Source organism: Ursus arctos, unplaced genomic scaffold (genome assembly GCF_023065955.2).
Source record: "Ursus arctos isolate Adak ecotype North America unplaced genomic scaffold, UrsArc2.0 scaffold_7, whole genome shotgun sequence".
Classification (NCBI taxonomy): Eukaryota; Metazoa; Chordata; class Mammalia; order Carnivora; family Ursidae; genus Ursus; species Ursus arctos.
This window is the reverse complement of record NW_026623089.1, coordinates 44,126,993-44,152,068: the sequence shown is the minus strand read 5'-3', so window position 1 is coordinate 44,152,068 and position 25,076 is coordinate 44,126,993.

The window sequence follows — 25,076 nt, the reverse complement described above, 5'->3', positions numbered from 1 at the left end:
TTTAAGAGAGGATGATGGGACAATTTCACTCTTGTGACTAACATGAAATGGAATGATTTGAGCTATTACCATCTTTATTTCTAATTTGGTAGTACCATCATTCTTTCAGTGTTTATGTAGTTTTTAAAAATTGGACACACAGATTGTGAATAGCCTCTCATAATGTGGACTACAAAAGTGAGCGCAGAGAAGTATAAAAATCGACCACATTGTTGGCAGAAATCAGAGACAGAGGGTTACGGGTTTTCTTTTAATAGTAGGGCCATTATTTCGAAGACCAACAGAGAAGTTTCATGGGCTGAGGACTTCCTGTGAGCAGAACATTGTGAGTCTCCATCTACACTTTCTCACTTATTACTCACCCTAAGTCATGGTCATTCTATAGTTAAAGAAACTGCTTCAGAGGATTTAATTAACCCACCCAGATTACTCAGTTTCTAAGAATTTACATTCAAATCTGCTAATTCTACGCTTTAGCTTCCAGATGCTTTCTGATAGGGGCTAATAAAATGTGCTTTTATTTTTAAGCCAAGGAACTGACAGTTGGTCAAAGTAACATGGGCAATGTTGTTCTGGAATAGTTTCTGCAAGAAGAGTCTTTTCAGTAATCTATCCATTGATTGATTGATCTTTATGAGGGTCTAAGAGCAAGGCATTCTCCGTCATTTCTTGAAATGAGTATTTTGGCTAAGTATTATGGCTAACAGTAAGATTAAAAATTCAACTTAAAATAGGTGAAGAGATGGATGCATAATTATGACAGCTTGGGGGACAATGGTTGTGGTAAGCAGTACAGGGCAAGGTACATAATCTAGTTCGCAACACACTTGATAAAACTGTGAGCAGTGAAAATGCGTTTTTTATGATTCATTTTACAGGGAAATAGATTTTTTGAGAATAAATATTGGATCTTCTGAATTTCTGGCTCCCCTAACTTTTCAGTCTTTCCCTAGGAATAGGTTCTAACAGTTCAATTACATTGGTTGGTATCTCCATCGTCTCCATTTTCTTGGAATCTTGAACACTTCATACCCTCCAGGGATGTTCTGTGGGAGAATTAGTGAGGGATTGATCTGGCAGATAAACAGTTGATTCCCACCATGTTTTAAATCATGAGGAGATTATCAGATTTCCAGTTTTTTGTAATTTCTTGTCTTCACAGAAATGCTCTATGATTATGCCTGTAGGAAATTTCCAAATATTGGGCATAACCCACATCAGTGGCCCAGGAACACATTTCAGACCAGTAGGTGTGTTTTGTGGATAATCTGCAAATGCTTCCCCTCAACTAAGAGTGAACAAGGAGGAATTTAAAACTCAAACATTTCTGTAGAGTACGATGATTCAAATACAAGTAATATTTATTGAGGACCTATTCTAATTCATGCAAGAAACTTTGCCAGGTATATTCACATCTGTTCTATATGTTCTGCCATTTAACTCTGACAAGTAAAAGATAAAATAGCTATTACTATTACTCCCATTTAGTTTTGAACAATACAAATAAGACTAAGAGGGTAAAACCTAGATGAAGAAAACTATGGAGATTTATTGTAGGATATAAGAAGAAGAAGACATAAATTGAGAGAGATTCAGCATGCTCTAATATCAAACATATTTTATAAAAGGGCATTACTCCTTGACTATATTTCACTATAGGTCCACATAAAATCCTCAGACTATTGCTTACACTTTTGTTAGTTTTTGTAGGTATGTGTGTTTTTTTGTGTTTCATTATGGAACTTAATCAGCAGATATTGAAATATAAAATGTAGATTCTATAGGGAGAACAGGGGTTGTATTTCTCTATGCCAAGTGCCTACCATGCTTCCAGCACATCAGACATTCAGGTATATTTTGATTCAGCGGGTGAAAGAAAGACTTGTCCAAGGTAACATGTTTTACTAATTCTCATTTTTAAATGTGTTTTTAGTCCATCCACTTCAAAACTCATTTAGTATCTACCAAATACCTATGAGTTTGCTAAGTGTTATGGCTAATTACTATAGTCACAATATTTTATTTTATAATTTTTTTTAGTTTAATTTTGGAATGTGATACAGTCACACGGTTCAATACCAAGCAATAGAATAGGGTTTACAATAAAAGCCTCCACCCCATCCCCCCATTAATCCAGTTTCTCTCACAGACAATCACGGCTGTTAGCTTCTTATAAATCTTTACAACATTATTTTATCATGAATTTATAAATAAGTAAAATATTTATTATGTATTAATATGTAAAGAAATAATGTGTTTATAAAAGCAAAATGAACAAAAAAATCCCTTTTCCTTCTATATAAATAACAGCTCATAACACATGCTGTTCCATCTTGCTTTTCCAAATAGAAATAGAGCTTCAAGGTTATTTTATTTTAATATGTAGAGAACATTCTCATTCTTTTTACAATTCCAGAGCATATTTTTTTTTACACTGATTGTATAAAATACAAAATTAACAACTCATCTGTGGATTTGCATTTAGGTTATTTGCTGTTTACAATATCCTATTTTAAGCAGTATGTAGGATACATTTCTAGAAATAGAATATCTGAGTCAAATATGTGCACCTTTGTAGATTTTTAGGTTTTCTTTATCGTCATCCCTAGAGTGATACCAATTTAAACTCTGAAACCTCTCCAAACCCTCTATTTCTCCAAAGTCTCTTTAACATACTACATTTTTTCTCAAACTATTTCATCTTTGTTCAATCTTAGAAGGGTAGCTTTTAATTGAATTTTTCATGTAGTTTTTAATTGAATTTCTTTTAAGATGAGTGGCATAGAGCATCTTTTCATATGTTTAAGAGCTGTTGTATTTCCTTTCCTGTGAACTCTCCCTCTAATATATACCTTGCTCAATTTCGTATTCAGTTATTTGTAGTTTTTTAATGATTTGTAGGAACTGTTTATATATAAAGGAATTTAGGCCTTTGATAGTGACAAAAGGTTCAAATAGTTATTCTCTTTGACCTTTGCATCTTGTCTTTGATTATCAAAATATATGCCAAGCAGGAAATTTTCCCTTCTCTCTCCTGCTCTTCCTTCCTTTCCCCTTCCTTCCTTCCTTCCTTCCTTCCTTCCTTCCTTCCTTCCTTCCTTCCTTCCTTCCTTCTTTCCTTCCTTCCTTCCTTCTATCCATCTTCCTTTCTTCTATTAGAATGAATCCATTACTTTCTTTTGTGGCTACTGCATTTTGTGTAATACTTTTAAAAGTTCTTCCTCACTCCGACTTCCTTCTGTAGTTATCCCATTTAAATTTGATAGTTTCATTATTTTATGCTTAAATCTTCAAAAATATTCAGGTTTCTTTTTTCCTAGATAATTGCAGAGATTCCCAAATGATTTCATTAATAATATCAGTTATTAATAGCATATCTGTCAATAATTTAAATCGTATTTATATGTTAACTATCATATACTTATAAATTAATAAAATATAAAATAACAGCATATCAAATATTTGGTTCTATTTCCGATCTTCCTATTCTCTTCTATTGATCTATTTGTCTATAACACTATTTTTGTGATCTGTTGATCAGTGTAATACTCTTAATTATTGAGGTTTTGTTTCATGTATTAAAATTCATAGAAGGAGGGCAAGTCCTCATTCAGTCCCCCACCACCAATTTACAATTTATCAGTAATATACACTTAGGGGCTAGTTGTTATACTGAAAGGTGGCCATGGTGGGCCATGACTTAATGAAACAGAAGAATCCAGGCTGTAAAGTTAAAAATTAAAAATAAAGGAGAGAAGGAGAAGAGAGAAGAAAAAGATTGCATTGCCCCTGGAAGTGGCATCCCAAGTGACTCTCTTTTCTTTTTCACAGCCAGGGAGGAAAATTTGCCAACATTACCGAAGGACAAACTTAGCCCCAGTTAACTGGCTACTACCTTGTGATCCGGAGAGCAATCTCATAGTCCTATGTAGCATTATTTGCTTTATAACATCTCTTCATCTTTTCGCTTTTTAGGATTTTTTTTTTCTGGAGCAAGTCTATATTACTTTAACATAAATATTATTGTGGGTGATTCATTATTGGTCTATATTATCATACTACCAGAAATGAAAGATACTTATATCTTAATATATAATGAGCATGAACAGAAACACAGTGACAGTTGTTTAACTGCAGACTACTGTGCTATTCAGAGTCTTGGAATTGAACTGTTCAGCATCCGGTTTGGTTCAGCAAGACAAGGAATGCTGAAACTAACATCTTCTTTGTGCTGATCAAGAAGAACCAAAAGGTATCCCAAGTAGAAACTCAGTGTTGCTTAGAAAAGAACTTTACCTAGGACAGTAGTCAGGGGTAGAAAGATATATCTCACAAATATCTCAGGTAATTTGATTTTTCCTATTTCATTGCTAACAAGCATGATTCAGGACAGTCAGAGAGGCATTACCAGCCAAGGGAAGATATGGACGCCACTCTCTTTTTCATGTGCCCCAGTTTCATGGTGCCCAGCAGCAGCAGACCCATAGCCAGATATATTCATCCTCCCTTGTACTAAGCTTGAAAATGTTATTACACTACCTTGGTAGTCATTCCTGTCAGCCCCTGAGGGAGTTATATGTTCCCTTCACTAAGCTCATAGTAGTTTGTGTATTTTTCTCAAACAGTCAGCCTGGAAAGGGCTGGACACCTAATATCTCTTATTTTTCACACTTAATTTAATTTCATCCCAGTCTCTCTGCCCCCAGAAGCCTCCAAGATTCATATCATTGCTGTCATTTTGCAGGGGAGATGCTGAGCCCTAGCTTTAGGTGAGGAACAGGGAGAGAAAGAATCTGACATCCTTGGCTCATACAGAGAGAAAATTCCTTCAACCAAAGGAAATTTGGGAAAGATTAGGAAAGAGGAATATCTAAGATGGAGAAAACCATTCCACCCTTAATTACCCCACATACAAACAAACACAGGTTTTATTCCACAGAACAAAATCTGATACGCAATTTATTTTCTTCTTGTCCTTAAGGATCTGAAGATGGGCCTGGGTGTTCCATCTATTTCATGTTTTTCGAATCTTCCAATTTAGCATTGCAGTCAAAGAAGGAAATAAGGTGAACTTGACTTCACTTATCTTTCATATACCCAGGTGGCCCCTCAGGGATGTCATCTTCCACTTGTTAGTATTGACCAATATTTCATAAATGCGTTTTTGCCCTTTGTTGTTGTATCTTACATGCTCATTGATTTATGGTCTAAGGACTCACTCTATAGACTTATCTTCTTGAAAAGCAAAGCTGTATTGCTTGTTTTTAGTCTTCCGGTGAATCCTCTAAGAAAGCAGATGGTAGATTAGATTTGAGGACAAAGTTCTGTCAGGATCTGGGATATACTCCAATCAGCCTGGGACCCTAGAACACGTTTGTACTTATGCGCTTTCTTATCCATCATTCTGCACCTCAACAGCTGCTCTCTAGTGTCTGTTCAGCCTTTTCTACAAAAGTTATTTCTGACAGAAAATGTGGCTATACTAAGCATACTGATTAATTCTGTTTTGTCTTAATAATGCATCACCGTATATCAGCATCTTCAAACGGCAGGTGAATCCTATCCTAATTTTCCTGTTGTCTTGGAATACCAAATTCTTCCTCCAGTTCCCAAATTCAATCCTTCTTTCAGCCTTCACCTCTTTTCCCTTTTATATGGTATAATTTTTCATGTTTCTGAACCTATAGTTATAGATATCTGCCAGGAGCTTTTATCATTAAAGTAGTATAGTTTTAGTAAATCTGAGAGGAAAATATGAAGGGAAAGTGGCTCACTAAGCAGCAAGTGATGTTGATTGTATCACACTGACTCTGAGACCCTCTTGCCATTCGGTAGAAGCCATTGAGGAAGACATGCCTTTTTACGACACATGCGAGTGTGTTAGTGATTTCCTGACAAATTCAGCCCTGAGATCCTTCTGTTCTTCTCATATAATATCATAGCATGGAAAAACGGCTACATTATATTTGCAAGGGGAATTCAATTTAAGAAATTAAATAAGCACACATTTTTTTTCCATCATTAATCATTACTGGTGAGGCCAAGACCTAGAATGTTTATTAAACCATTGAAGAAATGAAAGGAAAGCAACCACGTACATGACTGGAATTTTATAAAATAATGTAAAATTCTTCTCAAGGATGAATATGTACTTGTCTTGAAAAATCGAACTTTCCAATCAGATTACGTGTTTTCCAAGTAGTTCTACCTATGCTCTATGTACATATGCACTAACTCTGATTAACTGATTTATTTGATTGTCCAAGGAAAATGTGTAAGAAGTGCATTTTATAAAGGACTACAAATTCTCCCTTTCAGAGTTGGAAAGAAGAATATAGATCCTGTCCTCATGGCACTTATAAGAATTAGTAATTATGCTCATGACTTATTAATATTTGTGAAAAGTGCCAGGAGGTAAACATCCAGAGTGCAATAATGATACATAACATGGAAATGGAACCTTGTTGGGGAGAGGGTTGTCAGGAATAATTTCATTCATTCATTCATTCATTCATTCATTCATTCATTCACTCAGCACCTGCTGTGGACCAAACACTGTTCTTTTTTTTTTTTTTTAAAGATTTTATTTATTTATTTGACAGAGATAGAGACAGCCAGCGAGAGAGGGAACACAAGCAGGGGGAGTGGGAGAGGAAGAACCAGGCTCATTTCAGAGGAGCCTGATGTGGGGCTCGATCCCACAACGCCGGGATCACGCCCTGAGCCGAAGGCAGACGCCCAACCGCTGTGCCACCCAGGCGCCCCCCAAGCACTGTTCTAAGCAGACAGACAAAGCATCTGTTTTTGTCCAGTGTTGGGTAGAAGGCATATAGATTCAAAGTAAATAGATAAATAAATAAACAAACTTAGACAGCGATGTGGTAATGGAATAGAGAATGATTCAATTGCTATTTTATTTTTGAATTTGACCAGAAAAGAAATATCATTTAAACCTAAGATCTGAATAACAAGAAACAAAAAGGCTTTGGGGGAAGGGCTTTCCATGGAGAGAAAACATTCAAGCAAAGATCCTAAGCCAGGGATAAACCTGGTATGTTCAAAACATACATATACACACAAAAGACCAGAATAAATGATGAAACATATTAGATGAGGACTAAGGTGGCTATTTAATTGTCATTCTAGGAGAGTGAAAGTGGATGCTATGAGTAATGATAACTAGGCAACGTGAATGCAGGATGACCTGGGCAAGTGGACTTTTCATCATTTTAGACTAGTGCTTCTCAATCAGGAGGAATTTTGCCCCCCAGGTGATGTGTGGCAATGTCTAGAGATAGTTTTGGTTGTCACCGCCTGGGAGGAAGTTGCTCTGGGCATCTAGTGCCTAGAGGCATCCTGTCATGCACAGGACAGCACCCCACCATAAAGAGTGATCTGACCCAAACTGTCAGTAGGGTTGAGGCTGGGAATGCCCACTTTAGACCAAGAAAGAGAGCAATTGTAAGTAGACAGAGACCAGACCATGCGGGATTTGTCAGCCAGGGTGAGTTATTTATACTTTATTCTGATTGTAATGTGAAGCCATTAGAGACGTTTAAGTAAAAGAGTGATGTATCTCATTTACAGTTATAAAAAAATCTCTTTGCCTTCTGTGATAAATGTAGGAGGGAGGGGCAATTACAGGATTGTAGAGATCTGTTAGAAGACAAGGAATTTTGGTTCCTTGAACTAGGGTGTTATTAACAGATGTAGAGGGAAGTGTGTTTTTAGAAATAAAGTCAACAGGACTAGACAATGGAAAGGATGTGGGGAACAAGGGGGGAAAATCAAAAGCAACTTCCAGTTGAGCTTGAGCAACTGGATGGATGCTGTTTGTATTGCTGAAGCTCTAACAACATGAACAAGTTGAGCTGGAGAGAGGGGAATCAAGCTTGCTACTCCAGCAAGGTGGGTCTGAGAAGTCTATCCACCTGGAGGCTAGAGTTCTGGAGAGAACTCAAGGCTGGGCTTATAGATTTGCGAATCATCAACATGTAAATAGTGGTCGAAGTCATGGGAAAGATGGGATGTCCTGGGAAAAGTCTAAAGGTAAAAGAATTGAAATTTTTTAAAAAATTAAAAGGAGGTCCCAGGAGGTCTATTTGTGAAATCGAATAAAGTAGAAAAGCCAAAAGTGTAGAGTGAAGTGGAACAAGTGGGGTATGAGGAAATGCAGGACAATATGGGCTTATAGAGACCAAGAAAAAGAGAAAGTGGTCAACAGTCTTCGATGACACTGAAGGATGAAATAATGTATGGAAAGAGATTTACAAATTAGATTTGGCAACATAGAGGGTGCTTGTGATCTTGGCAGGGGCAGTGTCCCAGGGTTGATGGGGAATGGAAGACCAGTGAAATTGACTGAGGGAAGTATGAGGTAAGGCGGTGGAAAGTAGTCACTATAGAAATGTATTACAAGACATCTGGCTCTGAATAAGACCAAGAAATAAGGTGGTAGTTCAAAGAGGATATGAGTTTAAGAAATCATATAGATAAATTGATGATGCAGAGGGAGAGAAAATAATTGCATAAGTGAAGTTCCTAAGGTGAGTGGGATGGAATTTGGTGCAGAAGTGGGAGGGTTGCCCTCTTGCCTTTAGATAAAAGCAGTAGCACATCATCAGGAATAATGATAAAGAACACAGAATATGTGCAAGGATGTCGTGGGTTTGACAAAGAGGCAGAGCTTGATCGGGTAGCTAAAAGATGAGGACTGCATTCATTAGCCAGATGCAGGGGCCCAGTGGGGGGTGCGGACGGTGAAGGAGATCATTTTGTTTAAGGTTCTTGCACAGGAAGCATTTTGATTCATTTGAATAATTGAGAAATAGAAGAAAATAAGGCTCAGTAAATATTTATTGGATAAAGGAATAATTGTTGTCAAACGAATGGAATGCATATGTTTTATTTCTTAAACTGATTTTAATTAAATGTAATTCTTACTGAGTTTGAATTTTAAAGTAATTTTATATGGGGGTTGTGGCTTAACTGATATTATTCAGTGTCTTCATCTCTAGAGCTGTAAATCTTTTCAAAATAATTTGTCTCCATCTTTCTGTATGTTAATAGTATCAGTGAAGCCAACTTGGACAAAATGTCCCAGGTGAATTGAAATTATTTCACCTCAAATGGTTTGTCATACCCACATCGAAATGAAACAGTTTAATTTACTACAGTTGAGGTGGAAGGGAGATTGCTGAAGGTTACAAGCCTGATTCTGCTTTTATTGTCTCACTCGAGGTTGACCTTAATGCTCCAGTAACCTCCTCAAATCTGTGTTTTTTCAAGTGTCTGTAATGCTCGGGGTTGGACATACCCTTGGATGACACTTTCAGATGAGGAAGTTTGCAGAACATCTGGTCTGAAAGCAACTTTTTGAGAGAATTTTAAGAATTAAAATGCAAAGTCAAACAACTTTCCAAATTATAAATGACCAGATCAGAATATAGGGAAGTGTTTTTAGAAGTCAGGAAGTATATGAGGAAAGACTTCTAGAGAGAAAAAAAAAAGCAGGGAAGAAAAATATTTCAGTGAATACAAATTCTCCCTTTAAATAAGAACATATATAAAAACTGTGAATAAATGTATGATAACCCACTGCAAAATATGATAAGACTTGGCTTTCCCTCTCTGACCTCATTAGAACTCTAGAAAAAAAATCTCAAGATTTTAGTGTTTCAACAGAAGGGAATCTAAGGTTCTTGATTGGTCTCCTTCACCTTCTTGCTGATGAAGATCCAGGAAATATATTTGTACCTATTCATTTATTGTCTCCCAAATTCATATTGCAGTGGCAAAATAGAGCAATAGAGGCACTTCTATCTCAATATGGAAGACCTGTGAAAAGTTGTCTTTCACATGCTCCGTATACAGAGAGAAATACTAGGTGGATAGGATTGGTTTTGACAAAGGGCTGACCCATTTAATCCAGTGAATGTAAAAAAAAAAGAAGAAGAAAGAAAGAAAAAGAAAAAAGAAAGAAAAAGAAAAGAAAGAAAGAAAGAAAGAAAAAGAAAAAATAAAGATGTCCTGTTTGGTGGTGAGTGAAACCCCAGTCAAGCCACATTGACATACTTGACCAACAGTAGGAATGAATGAAAACAAGAGCATGTCATGAGGGCAGAAAAGTGTTATGTATTTTACCCAAACATTTTTAAACTCCATCTAATACAAGAACACTCACAACAAGGAGTTCCTTCTCATGCTGCTTTTGGTTTCCTCTTGGCACAAGTGGTATGCACTAAAAAGGGGGCAACAATGATGGTATGTCTAACCAGTGTGGTGAGAAGTTCTGTGTTCTAGCAAAATTAAAGTAACGTACACAGATACACAAGTCCTTGGAGCAAAGGAAACTCCTGAGCAACAGGTACCAACTCTAACTGACAAAATTCCTCTCAGTACATCTGTATCACTCAAAAATGGAAATTATTATAATATATCTATAAATATAATCATAATACAGATCTGTTCTTAAAGGAAAAAAGAAAGGAAGGAGGGAGGGAGGATGGAGGAAACAGGAAGGAAGGGAAGGTGGGAGGGAGGAAGGAAGGAAGGAAAGAAGGGAGGAAGGAAAGGGAAAAGGGAAAGGAAAGGAAAGGGAAGGGAAGGGAAGGGAAGGGAAGGAAAGGAAAGGGAAGGGAAGGGAAGGGAAGGGAAGGGAAGGGAAGGGAAGGGAAGGGAAGGAAAGGAAAGGAAAGGAAAGGAAAGGAAAGGAAAGGAAAGGAAAGGAAAGGAAAGGAAAGGAAAGGAAAGGAAGTAGTAGACATGAAACACACACAGAGAGAAAATTCTAAGGGCCCTGTGTGAATGAGCAGCTAGAAATGAGCTTTACGGCTAAAGCTAGGAGTCTGGAAGTAATGTCTATAATGTGAAATAAAGACTAGAAAAAACTGTTCAATACTCTCAGTTGTAGGATGCAATTAAGATGAATTCTGTGGGTCTTTGCAGAAAAAAAGAACGTAAAACATAAGCAATTGGTTATAGTTTGGAGTTTGAATTTACTCTTACCATGTAGTGTAGGACCCTTTTGCCTGAGCTGATGGACTAGCACATAAAAAATTCCAGAATCTTGGGTCCAGGAGAACAAAATGGAAACTTTCCCATAAGAGATTGCTCACAATCAAGGGCACATCTTGTCCCTAATGAATAACTCATGATACTAGTGATCTCATAGGAAGGATTACAACAAAAATTAGAAAAATCATATAAGAACATCTTCCATGAGATAATGTTAGCAGATGTAAAGGTCAACTCAGAATGACACACAAAGAGGTAAGGTGAGGAACGATGTGAGAGAGCTTGAGAAAAAGAGTTTGCAACATATGAAGAGAAAAAAATGGGAAGGATTTCAAAGTAAAAAAGAAAAAAACGGGGGCACCTGGGTGGCTCAGTCAGTTAAGCATCTGCCTTAGGCTCAGGTCATGATCCCAGGGGATCGAGCCCCTCATTGGGCTCCCTGATCAACAGAGAGCCTGCTTCTCCCTCTCCTTCTGTGGCTTCTCCTGCTTGTGCCCTCTTGCTCTCTTTCTGTGTCAAATAAATAACTAAAATCTTAAAAAAAAATTAATATAGAAAAAGCAAATGTCAAAGAAGTGAAAAAAATCACTCATGATAATTCATAGTGAAGCATAATCATTTAAATAAAGAAAAAGACAAAGTACCACTATCATCTCCATCATCCAACTTAATATTGGAGCTTTTAGCAAACCTAACTGTAGGAAAAGAAAAAAGATAAAGGCATTGCAAAGGATGAAGTAAAATTATATTATTGTAAATTGCAGAGAGTATGATTTATTGATGTAGAAAATTAAATATGGAGAATGACTATCAAAACTAAAGAGAACTAAAGACAAAAGACAAAAGCTTATCTCTATACAAATATAAGCAATTAGAAAATAAAGTTTTAATAACTTTTCCCTAAGAAATTTAGATTACACAATTTTCTATTTTTATAATGGTAATTTTTACATGGCAGTGGTATACACATTTAAATGTATAAGTGTAAACTAGTGCACATTGTTTGAAATAAAAATATTATGTTTCCAAATAGAATATTATATAAGTCTATCGGGAAAATATATACTCTAAGAGCTAGGAGGAAAAATTTCAAAACTAGCACTGGGGAAAGTAGATACCTGTATGAAACAAGGTTGACATAGTTCCTGTCAAAAACAAAAGTAAATTTCAGTGGATTGAATAGCTAACTATAAAACACACACACACACACACACACACACAACTTTTAAACCTTTAAAAGAAAACATAAGAGAAAATTTCTGTGTTCCGAGCCTGAAAATACATAAATTTAAAAATCTAAGACAAAGTGAAATTGAGGAAACTGAAATTAGATCAAACCGACTTCCATGTCGCCTTGTAAAACTCTTGCCTTGAAAGAGAATAGAAATTATTTAGAAATATCTGTGGAATATTTAAAGTTATTGGAACCTAAGTGCAATATAAGAACAGTATTTTCAAGAATATAAAACTTTTTTTTTTTGGAAAAAATTTTTTATTTTTATTTTTTTTATGATGTTTAGTTAGCCAACATATAGTACATCATTAGTGTTTGGTGTAGTGTTCAATGATTCATTATTTGCATGTAACACCCAGTGCTCATCGCAACACATGCCCTCCCTAATACCCATCACCCAATTACCCCATCCCCCCACCCCTCCCTTCTGTAACCTTCAGTTTGCTTCCTGGAGTCCAGAGTCTCTCATGGTTTGTCTCCCTCTCTGATTTCTTCCCCTTCAGTTTTCCCTCCCTTCCCCTGTGGTCCTTTGTGCTAGTCCTTATGTTCCTTATATGAGTGAAACCAAAACGTTTTTAGCTCCCCCTTAAAACTGACCACTGAGTGCAGTGAAACAAAGAAGTAATCCAGGCGAACAAAAAGTAACCCAAATACATTCACATTCAAACAAACAAACAAACAAACAAAAATCCCCTTCTAAATAACCCTGAGATCGAACTGAAAATCAAAGCCACAGATATTGGCCAATTAGAAAATAATAGCAATTGATAATCATCCTTTAGAAACTCTGTTGAAAAAGTACTCAGCTAGAAATCTGAGAAACACTATTTCTTAAGTTAAAAAAACAATAATCATGAGAAACCACAAAAAAAATTTTAAAAGAAAGTTAAGTCAATAAACTTGAAAAGATAAAACTAATGTATTATGTAAAATAAAGAATAAATGTTTCGTTCTATGAAAATTCCAATAATGGAATGAAACAATGATCTAGAAAACAATGAAGAAAATATAAATGAATGCTTCTAAGTACTTCTAAGTAAAAAATTAAAATAAAATAAAATTACAAAAGTGTATTAATAATAATTTTCAAATTTCCATCCTGAGTAGGAAAAAGGAAATAATTTAATAATTTAAATAATTTAATAATTAATAAATGTAATAATTTAATTTAATAAAAATTAATAACTAAATTTTTTTAATGTGTAATAAAAATTTTTTGAAGGTTTTACTAGTCCTCACATTTTTTATAATGGTTTCATGTCGTTTTCTTTATTTTGTTTTTTTTGTTTTGTTTTTTTATTTTTTTTTTGAAGATTTTATTTATTTATTTGATAAAAATAGAGACAGTCAGCGAGAGAGGGAACACAAGCAGGGGGAGTGGGAGAGGAAGAAGCAGGCTCATAGCGGAGGAGACTGATGTGGGGCTCGATCCCGTAACGCCGGGATCACGCCCTGAGCTGAAGGCAGACACTTAACTCCTGTGCCACCCAGGCGCCCCGTTTTCTTTATTTTGAAGCATAAGACATAGAATGTAAACCCAAATCATTTTATACGTTTAACACAAACCTGATATGTAATCTGACAGTGAAAGCAGTCAATTAAACACTGAATTCAATCTCACTTATGAATAAGGATGCAGCCGTGTGGAAACCAGTCTCCCTCCCTCCCTCTCTCTCTATATATATATTTTTAACTATTATTTAGCTAATATTAGAAATGCATTTCTAATAATAGCTAAATAATAATAAAATAGTGTAACTCATATTCAGTGATTCAACTCTTGTCCTCAGTATATTCAGTTATAACACTATTTCCTGTATTAATCAAAGCTTATTGTTAATTACAAGTGATTTTACTCTTTTCTAGATGTTATCCTGAAAATTCTCTATTAGTTTCATTTTGTTCATTTCTTCTCTAAGTTTTCTTAAGTTACTTTCTAAGTTTCTTCTGTCTTGCTGATTTTTTTTTAAAGATTTTATTTATTTTTTTGACAGAGGGAGACAGCCAGCGAGAGAGGGAACACAAGCAGGGGAGTGGGAGAGGAAGAAGCAGGCTCATAGCAGAGGAGCCTGATGTGGGGCTCGATCCCAGAACGCTGGGATCACGCCCTGAGCCGAAGGCAGAGGCTTAAGGACTGCGCCACCCAGGCACCCCTGTCTTGCAGATTTTTTTAAAAGGTTTATTTATTTATTTATTTTAGAGAAAGAGAGAGAGAGTGGGGGGGGCAGAGAGCAGAGGGAGAAAATCTCAAGTGGACTCCCAAATAAGTGCAGAGCCAAAGTGGGCCTTGATCTCACAACCCATGAGGTCATGACCTGAGCTGAAACCTGGGACACCTTGGACACCTGGGACGCCCCGGGTGGTTCAGTTGGCTAAGCATCTGCCTTTGGCTCAGGTCATCTGGGATTGAATCCCGCGTCGGGCTCCTTGCTCGGCCGGGAGCCTGCTTCTCCCTCTGCCTGCTGCTCCCCCTGCTTGTACATTCTCTCTCTCTCTTTCTCTGATGAACAAATGAATAAAACCTAAAAAAAAAAAAAAAAAGAGTTGGACACTTAACCCACTGAGCCACCCAGGTACCACTGCCTTGTAGATTTTATACCTTCTAAAATGATTATAGTTCTAATTTGCTAATGAAAAAAAAAATACATACATTTTTTCATATAAAATATGTAGTAACACATAATTATTAGAAAATTTTCCATGCAATTTGTTAAAAATAAGTGATATGCTAAAGTTGTAGGAAGATATTTAATTTCAAAAAGCTTACTTTCGGGGCGCCTGGTTGGCGCAGTCCTTAAGCATCTGCCTTCGGCTCAGGGCGTGATCCCAACATTCTGGGATCGAGCCCCACATCAGGCTCCTCTGCTAGGAGCCTGATTCTTCCTCTCCCGCTCCCCCTGCTTGTCTTCCCTCTCTCGCTGGCTGTCTCTCTCTGTCAAATAAATAAATAAAATCTTTAAAAAAAAAAAAAAAGCTTACTTTCAAAATGCTCATAATATATATAGATCTTAAATCTGTACACATTATATAAGTTCTTAATAAGTTACTAATTTAGTGGTACAGATTATAGAAACTTCAAGACTTATTTCAAGAACTGTTAATAAATAAGCACTAGAAGTATGTACAATTCAAATAAACCATTGTGCGTTCTAGAAAGTTCAAAACATTTTGTATGCAATCTTACAAATTCCAGAAGCTCCAGTCTTCAATTTAGAAGTGAGTTTATAAATTCCCTGAAATGCATGTAGTTCTCATAATGAGTTATTGCCAACCTGTCCCTTGTCAGTGATGACATTTAAACCCTAACAAGCATGGTTTTTGTGATACCCAATTCTTGCCCATTGTTAATTGACAGCACTGATCACGTGAAAACCACACCTAACTGAAATGTGGTAAACACAGATAACTGCCTCCTGTGGAAAGAACGAATCTTAGAATATATTAAAAGTCTGTTATGTCGTGACCAAGTGGGGCTTATTCCAAAAACATATTGTAATAATTGTGTAGCATTAGGCTAGCCACGAATAAATACACTTAATTATGTTGATAGGCCACAAGAAAAAGCCAACTAATCATTCTGAAATACAGAAGGTATCAGTAAAAGAAATATCAGTTTCTCCTTAAAAAGTATTAGTGAAACAGATTGAAAAGTGCTTTTCTCAAGCAATAGAGAATAATTCTCCAAAACAATTTGACAAATATCAAAATCATAATGGCATGCTAGAGGAATTTCTCCTAGATTCAAAACAAGACTTGGACCACTGAAACAAAATAAAACCAGGAACTCCTGGGTGGCTCAGTCGGTTAAGCATCTACCTTAAGCACAGGGTTCTGGAATCGAGCCCTGCATCGGGCTCCCTGCTCAGCGGGGTCTGCCTCTCCCTCTCCCTCTGTGCTCTTTCTCTCTCAAGTAAATAAATAAAATCTTAAAAAAAAAAAAAAGATTCTGTTCAGATAACCGAAGCAATAACAAGTAGCCAAAGGACTTAATATAGGAATGGATAAAGAACATTACTAATATAGGCATTTAATGTTTTTTCCCCCTACCTGGAAACCCCAGGATAAAGGAGAAATGATTAGATATGCTTTGCATACTCAAAATGCTGGATGATTTCAAAATCTTGCTAAAAAATAATTTCATTTTTTTATATGTGAGCTGTCCAGTAGGGGAGCCACCAGCCACACGTGGCTATGAAGCACTGTGAAATGTAGCCAGTCCAAATTAAGATGCCCTGCTATATGTATAAAATACATACTGGAATTCAGAGACTTAGTATGAAAAAAAAAAAAAGGGATGTAGGGGCACCTGGGTGGATCCCTCGGTTAAGCGTCTGACTCTTGATTTCGGTTCAGATCGTGATCCCAAGAGTCCTGGGATTGAGCCCTGCATGGGGCTCCACGCTCAGCGGAGACTGCTTCTCTCTCTCTCCCTCTGTCCCTTCCCTTGCTCTCTGTCTCTCAAATAAATAAATCTTTAAAAAAAGAAAAAAAGGTTGTAAAATATCTCATTCTATTTTCTAAATTTTGATTACAGGTTGAAATAATATTTTTGGATATATTGAATTAAATATACTAATCAAAATTAATGCATGTTTCTTTTTAATGTGGCTACTATAAAATTTAGAATTCCATATGTGACTTAAATATGACTCACTTTACATTTCTAGTAAATAGCAGTGACCTACATAAATGAAATTTAAAAGAAAAGTGATCATATGGGAGAAAAATTGTTTCCTTTTATAAAAGCAATGCAGTCAGCAAAATCTAGGAATAAAAATTATAAGATAGTGTCTTAGTTTGCTCAGTCAGCTATAACAAATTACTATAGACTCTGTGGGATAAACAACAAACAAACGGTGGCCCTCACGGTTCTCAAGGCTCGAAGTCCAAGGTCAAAGTGCTGGCAGATTCAGTTCTTGGAGAAGAGTCTCTTCTTGGTTTGCAGATGGCTGTCTCCCTGTATTCTCACAGAGAGAGAAGCAAGTTCTCTCAGATCTCTTCTTATGAGGGCACTATTCCATTATGATGGCTCCATTTGGTACAAATGGTACAAATAACCTCCCAAAGGCTCCATCTCCAAATACCATTACACTGAGGGGTAGGGTTTCAAAGTATGAACTTAAAGGGGACACAAACATGCAGCTAGCAGATAGTATAAGATAAATACAGAAGCAACTTGACTGAAACTACAAAACTGTGTTTTGGATTATGTGTGTGAAAGAGAGACAGAGAGAGAGAAAATGGGGGAGGGGGGAGAGAGAGAGATTGATTTATAACAAAGAAAAGTCCTGCCATGTTCTTGGTTTGTAGATATATGACAAAGTATAATTTAATTTACTGCCTAGCACTTCTGTGTTCAATGGGTTCCAATTTCAATATATCAATATTGTAAAGAAAGAAATGCTTGCAAAAATGATTAGTAAATTTAATACAGATTTACTAAATTTTAATTTAAGAAGGTACTTAATGAACTATTTTAAAGTCCATCAGAATAAAGCCAGGAGTAAAGTTAATAGGTATTTAATAAAATAGAAAACCAATGATTACTGCCTTCCCTGTTTCCAGAACAAAAATCAGTATATACAAAAATTAGAAGATAAAAGTGATATTTTAAGTTAGAGAGAAAAGAATTCATAATTTAATAGGGGTGAACTGTCTAAGAACACAACACATAAGCAAAACAATAAAATTAGATAATTTTCTCACAATTTACATAAAATAAAGTTCAGGAGATTAAAGATTTACAAATGATGAGACAAAAAAATCACTATAAGTAGTAAACAATTTAAAAATGTAATCTGGGTTGGAAGGAGTTATATTTCAGAATGATGCAAGTGTTGGAATTATAGTGGAAAAGATTACAAAGGAGAACAGAGAGAAGTAGATAGGCCAAATTGTTCACCTTCATGGGTAGTAAGAGATGTTTACTTACAAAATAAAAGATGCCAATTATTCAGAAATTGAAACTAATCACCATTCACTAAATGATCACATTTTACTGGAAGAAATTATAAATGCTAGAGATACGACTTTAGGAAGGAAGCTACAATAAAGTTAAAGAAAGAAGTCATGCCAGACTATCAATTAATTAATTGGTTTTATTCTTCTTTTTCCCTCATGCTAGTTCCCTTTGAAGGAAAATTATTATTGAGGGAATTTAGTATCTTGAGATGAAATGCTAACAATATGGTAATGCCTATAAAAGTTTACTTTCTTGTAATAGGGAGCAAAGTTTGTAGACTGAATTTTTAGTTTGTGGAATGAATAAATATCTATCTGAACATGATTTTGAAATATCTATCTGAACATGAATTATTTTGAAATGCCAGCTCTTAACCGACATAGCAAGTCATCTCTAAGTAATAAAATTTAATATCAGATTTGATTTCAACTCAGATTTTGTGTGTTCAAGGTTTTCATTTCATAAAGGATAATATTGCTTTGTAGAAGTTAGACACGATTACTTCCTGTTTGATTGCTTTGATGTGCCTATTTCTTTGAACAAAAATCTCTTTTTAAACGCTCTTTTGATATATGAGCCCGTGGTTCTAGTGAAATTACTCCTGAAAGCAAAATGTGATGAAGCCTATAGAGTTTGCTACAAGTAGTTATTTTGATACATTTGCTGATATTTTCTTGATAGGCAATGAACCAGAATTTACTTAATTTTTTTTTTATTGTGAATATACAAAAGTAAACAGTAGGCAGTGGCCACTTTCCAAAGCAGGAATATGATTTTGTTGCCAGGCTTTTGTTTTGCCCTTGAGTGGACCTTCTCATTTTCATTGTGATGCTGACTTTTAACGTGGATACTGAAGTTTGAAGGTCGGGCTAACCATTGACAACAAGACCACAATTAGTTAAAGATTTCCAGAAACTACGCTCCTTATGTACTACGGACTTTAGATTTGCTTATATACAATGGAAATTAACCTTTGAATGATTTAGTTGAAGGATGAGGATGGATTTATAATCAAAGTTGGTTGGTAGGGTAGTAGCTGATTTAAATATAGGTCTAAATGTTCTAGTGCAATATTCTTTCCGTTATCCCATATCAATAATGTGGTCTTGGCAGTGGAGCTGGGGATGGGGATATAGTTCTCTTGCACTACAGCTCTTAGTAGACTATTCCTTCTTATTCTTCCCATATGTCTACTGTATTAAGTCATCCCCTGACAGCCTTCATGTAATTAACAAAAAATATATGCAAACACTTAAGATGACCCTCTATGCAAATTTCAAGTATAGAATGCGGTATTGTTAACCATAGCCACATTGCTAGACCTCCATGGTTAGATCTCCTGAACTTATTCATCTTAAGCATTTGTACCACATACACAGCTACAGAAAATAGTAACGACGCAAGGTGATGGATATGTCAATTAGCTTGATTGTGGTGATTATTTCACAAAATATCAAAAGAGCAAGTTGTATGCTTTAAATATATACAGTTTTTATTTGTCCATTTTCACCTCAATAAAGCTGGAAAGAAAGGAAAATATATGCATACATAGGAGACAAATATATAGCAATACGTGTATGCATCATTTGAACCATATGTTCAACTTGTCACTTTATTAAATATGGATATTAGCAGTCTTCTTTCCTTCATCTCTCCTCCTCCGCTCTTCTGTCTTCCCACTTCTTTTGTTAATAACACTGAAATGTTCTATAACTACAAACATGTCTTCATTACCCTCTTCATGGATATATCTTAAAAGCTAGTACTCTATGAAGTGCATTCATACGGTTCTAATATATCGCCCACTGCAAAGCTGAGTATTTAGCTTGTGTAGAGCTTTTGGGCCTCCTGGAGTATCTAACAGCTCGTAATCCTCGACTTCCCTAGTGACTAGTTATTTTCACTTCTCTCCTGCAGCCCTGTGTCTCTGGCCCCCTTCTGCATAGTTTCCCTCTCAATCTCCTGCCCAGCTGGCCTCCTGGGACTTGCTGTCACCATTTTTCCAGGTTGCAGATGTCATTTTCTGATTTCCTTGCCTTCCTGGTTAAAACTGGGTTTTCCCTCTATTGCCTAAAGAAGTGGCATATGTGTCTTGAGTATCCCTAGTGTGTCTGAATAGGTTTTTATTCTGTGCTCAGGCTAGCTGGGATTTTTAAAGTTTCTTTGGGTGGGCTCTTTTAATTTAGGATTTTGGGTTTGTCTGCTCTGTGAAACATAGTATTTTCTGGATAATTTTTTTGTCCCCAGTTTTTCTGTTCTTTCATTCTTAAATTTCTTTTGGTTGGCTATTGGGCTTCCTGGGCTGACTTTCTAAATCCTATTATTTCCTCTCATCTTTTCCTAATCTTTTGCCAATTTTCCTTATTTATTGGGAGATCTCTTTATCTTTCTACTCTCTTATTATTCTTTTTATTCTTTTTTTATTTTTTAGTTATTTTATTTATTTATTTTTTAACGGGGGGGGGGGGCAAAGGAAGACAGAGAGAGAGAATTTTAAGCAGGCTCCATGCCCAGCGCAGAGCCCAACATGGGGCTCGATCTCAGAACCCTGAGATCATGACCTGAGCCAAATTCAAGAGTCAGACACTTAACTGACTGAGCACCCCCCCCCCCGCCAGGCGCCTCTAATTTTTTAAATTTTAAACACCATATTTTAATTTTCAAAAAGCTCTTTCAGGTTCACTGATTATTCCTTGTCCCAGGAATTTTACCAGATTGAATGAATAAATGAATAAGATACTTTTTTCTCTAAGGACATTACGGTTGGCAATTTGCTGTTTTCTTATTTTCTATGAATCATCTCTCTGATCTCTGTGAATCATCTCTCTGTCTCCAGGAGCCTCATGTTTATGTTTGAGAGCAAGGCATGGGAAAATCTTTTGGAGCTCTGTATGAGGATGTTGTGCTAGTCCCCTGAGGGTCTTCACTTTAATGGGCACTTGGTTTGGAGCTGGTGTCATTCTGGGGACCCCCAAATGTCAGAATGTCATTGGAGTCACAATTACACTGTAGAATTGCCTTCCAGTCTGTGTCTAAGAGCTAGAGGCCTGGCTACTGACTCATCTGAGACAAGAATAGGGGGAGCAGGTAGGGAATATTTCCAGTTCTGTGCATGGTGTTCACCCCTCCCTCTGTACCATCACATGGTTAGCCACATGGCTTCGTCACACTCCTGGGCTAGGCACTTTCTCAGTCCCGCCTTCCCGTGTGGCTTCACTGGGAGTGCTGTCTCACTTCTCCGTTTTATCCCACGTCGCCACTTCCTCCCTCCCAGGGCAATAATTACTTCACTCCCTCGGACTTGCTGCCTTCCAGAATTTGTCGAAATTTCTTGCACCCTGACAGTTCTTTACCAATCTCTTATTTGTTGTAGATCTAGGACCCGTTGATATTCATGCTTATATTTTCACTGAGTCCCAGGAAGGAAAGAAAATATATGCATGTGGTCAATCCCCCCATCTCTAAGCAGAAATTATCTCAGAGATTTAAAATTCCATGTTAACAGCCCACCTGGTACCAACTAATTGTAGAGATTCCCATTTTTTCAAGTATCTAAATATTCCTTTTTTTTAATTAAATGAACATTTTTTTTATTATATTATGTTAGTCACCATACAGTACATCCCTGGTTTTCGATGTAAAGTTCCATGATTCATTAGTTGCGTATAACACCCAGTGCACCATGCAATACGTGCCCTCCTTACTACCCATCACCAGCCTATCCCATTCCCCCACCCCCCTCCTCTCTGAAGCCCTCAGTTTGTTTCTCAGAGTCCATAGTCTCTCATACTTCATTCCCCCTTCTGATTACCCCCCCTTTCTTTATTCCTTTCTTCTCTTACGGATCTTCCTAGTTCTTATGTTCCATAGATGAGAGAAACCATATGATAATTGTCTTTCTCTGCTTGACTTATTTCACTCAGCATTATCTCCTCCAGTGCCATCCATGTTGCAGCAAATGTTGAGAAATTGTTCTTTTTGATAGCTGAGTAATATTCCATTGTATATATGGACCACATCTTCTTAATCCAGTCATCTGTTGAAGGGCATCTCGGCTCCTTCTACGATTTAGCTATTGTGGACAATGCTGCTATGAACATTGGGGTGCATATGGCCCTTCTCTTCACTACATCTGTATCTTTGGAGTAATATTCCTTTTCACCCATGATGCCGAACATCTATTCTCTGAATATATGCACACAATACATTCATTAAAAATTATGCTTCCAGTGATAATTAATGTCACTGACTATTTTAATAATATAAAATACTTCATTTTAAATAGAATTTCAGTCTATCTATTTCATCTGATTAAAATAGATTTTTCAGATTCTTAAACCATGTAAAGACAAAAGTGTTTGACAGAAAATCCATGTTACAAGATTGGAAATAGCTTTTGCTGTTCAGTACTTACACTGCTGAAGTTCAAATCTGTTCCCAAATTTAAACTTAACTCTCGAGCAATTTGACCGTGGAACAAAATGAAACATGCATACAATCGTTATTTTTAGATCCTATACCTTGAAAAGCAACTGCTAACAAAAATGACATTTTCACAATCAAATTTGACATCACCTTTGTCAGTTTTTGAGGACTAAAGATGAAATCCTTCAAATTGTATTTAGATTATTCAGATCATTTTAACACATAGAGAAAACAGAAATAAATAATCTATGAGATATGATTACCATTAACCAGCATTGTAAACTTTTTGTTTTTTGAGCTAATTCTGATTTTTGATGCATAACACACTATGATAGTGCCTAATTTGCATATGGCTTCTTTTTTTGTGCTCTCACCCTAGAATACCTCAAGCACTACTGCAGAAATTGAACCTACTTATATATTCGAAATCCTTGTTTCCATACTTTCTACCAATATTGGCTGATAATTTGACAAAATATACTTTCAAAAGAGCTTATCATTTGACTGATGTTTCAGATGTGCCTTCGGATGAAGTCTGCATTGTATTGTGACTGTTGTCTTAGTCTGTTTGGGCTGGGGTAACAAAATACCACAGACTGGGTAGCTTATAAACAACAGAAATTTATTTCTCACAGTTCTGGAAGCTGGAAGTCCAAGATCAGAAAGCCGGCACGCTTGGATGAGGGCCGTCTTCCTGGTCGTAGACTTGTCATTGTATCCTCATGTGGTGAGCAGGCTAGGAAACTCTGTGGGGTCTCTTTTCTATAAAAGCTCTAATTCCATTCATGAGGACTCCATCCTCATGATTTAAGCAACTCCCAAATTAATTCCATCTTAATTCCATCACATTGGACATTAAGATTTCAACATGAATTTTGGGAGAGCAACGTTCAAACTACAGCAGCAGTCAGTTTTAAAGTAACTTTATGTAATTTTCAGAATTTTGGAAAGCTACAAAAATTATTGCAATATTGAAAGATATTCTGGAATATCTTTTTCCTTAAATATAATTTGAGTAACACAGTTCTTATCACTATAATATTTATTTAGAATATATCTGAGTTAGATTGTTGATTTTGATGTGTATTTATTCTTTATAGTGGGGTAGAGAGCAGCAGATTAAGATTATAAGACTAAATTTTTAAGTCCCAGTCTGGGACTGTTAGAATGGAAAATTAGAATGTAAAAAATATTAGCATAAGTCAAAAAACTTGAGTCTGTATTTTCTCCTCTATTATGCGTAGATTGATATAATTCTCTCTAAATTGTATATGTATAACCAAATGTCATGTTTTTTTTGTTGTTACTCATAAACTCATTTTTTGTTACTCAACATTTCTGTACTCATAAACACATAAATAATGCAGTACTTGAGAATGGTAAGATTCCTGTGATGAGCAAGTTGCTTTGCTTGATATTATAAGCCAGCTAATTTGTAACATGATGCAGACACAGCCTTCATTTTTATAAGGTTTTAATCCTGAGATTATAATTTAGCAATATTAAGATTTTTAAAAACTGGGAAAAAAGATTTAAAAAAAATGAAATTGTCTACATCTAGTACAGGAAGTAAATCTATATGAAGCAACCATGAACTCTGGTTCTTTAATGAAGAGAATGAAAATGAGTCATTATATTACTCTTATTGTTTTATTTACATCCTTTTTTTAATATGAATATCAAATAGCATGAATATGCATGGTATTTTAACTACATTAAATTATAAATGTGAAAGTTTTAAATTTTAATGATTACAGTGATTTGGAAAAGCCTCTCAAAGCTTACTTTTTTTTTCTTTCTGCTCAAGTAGTTGAGAAAAATGGGTAAATGTATCAAGAATCTGAGCATAGTTTACAAAACACTATTTCCAGTGATGACCCTTCTTTTCAAGACCTTAGTGTGGACAAAATCACATTTTTATTCTAAGCTCTATTTCTGGAAAACATTTTTCTCCAAATGCCTAATATGATAGTGGTCTAAAATGACCAATACAAATGGACCTGCTGGTTTGTGTGAAAATATATCTCCTTTAGGTGGTAAGTTAGGTCCCCTTTCCAGATAATCTGAGGGACATTCTTGAAGTAGGAAGTGCCAAGAGCAGACTAAAATGCCTTCAGACCAGAGGTAGAAAGAATAAAACACTAGAAATGTGTTCTGGCAAGCAGAACATATTGCAGATAAGTAGTGTCAGAATGGATACCAAGGTAGGCCCTACCTTCAGAAGGGAAGAGTAGATACAGTAGCAATATAGGTTGAGATCAATACCAGTCTTGCAATAAGGCTGGCAGAAAACTCTTTGTCCTTCTAGAGCTAGATGGAGTACAAATTAGGACTCTCTCTTGTGTACCATGCAAAGAAACAAAATACTTGAGAGCTCTAGAGAAAAATGGAGTTTGGGTCTCCCCAGTGGGGTATTTATGAAAATGAGGGGCAAAAGAA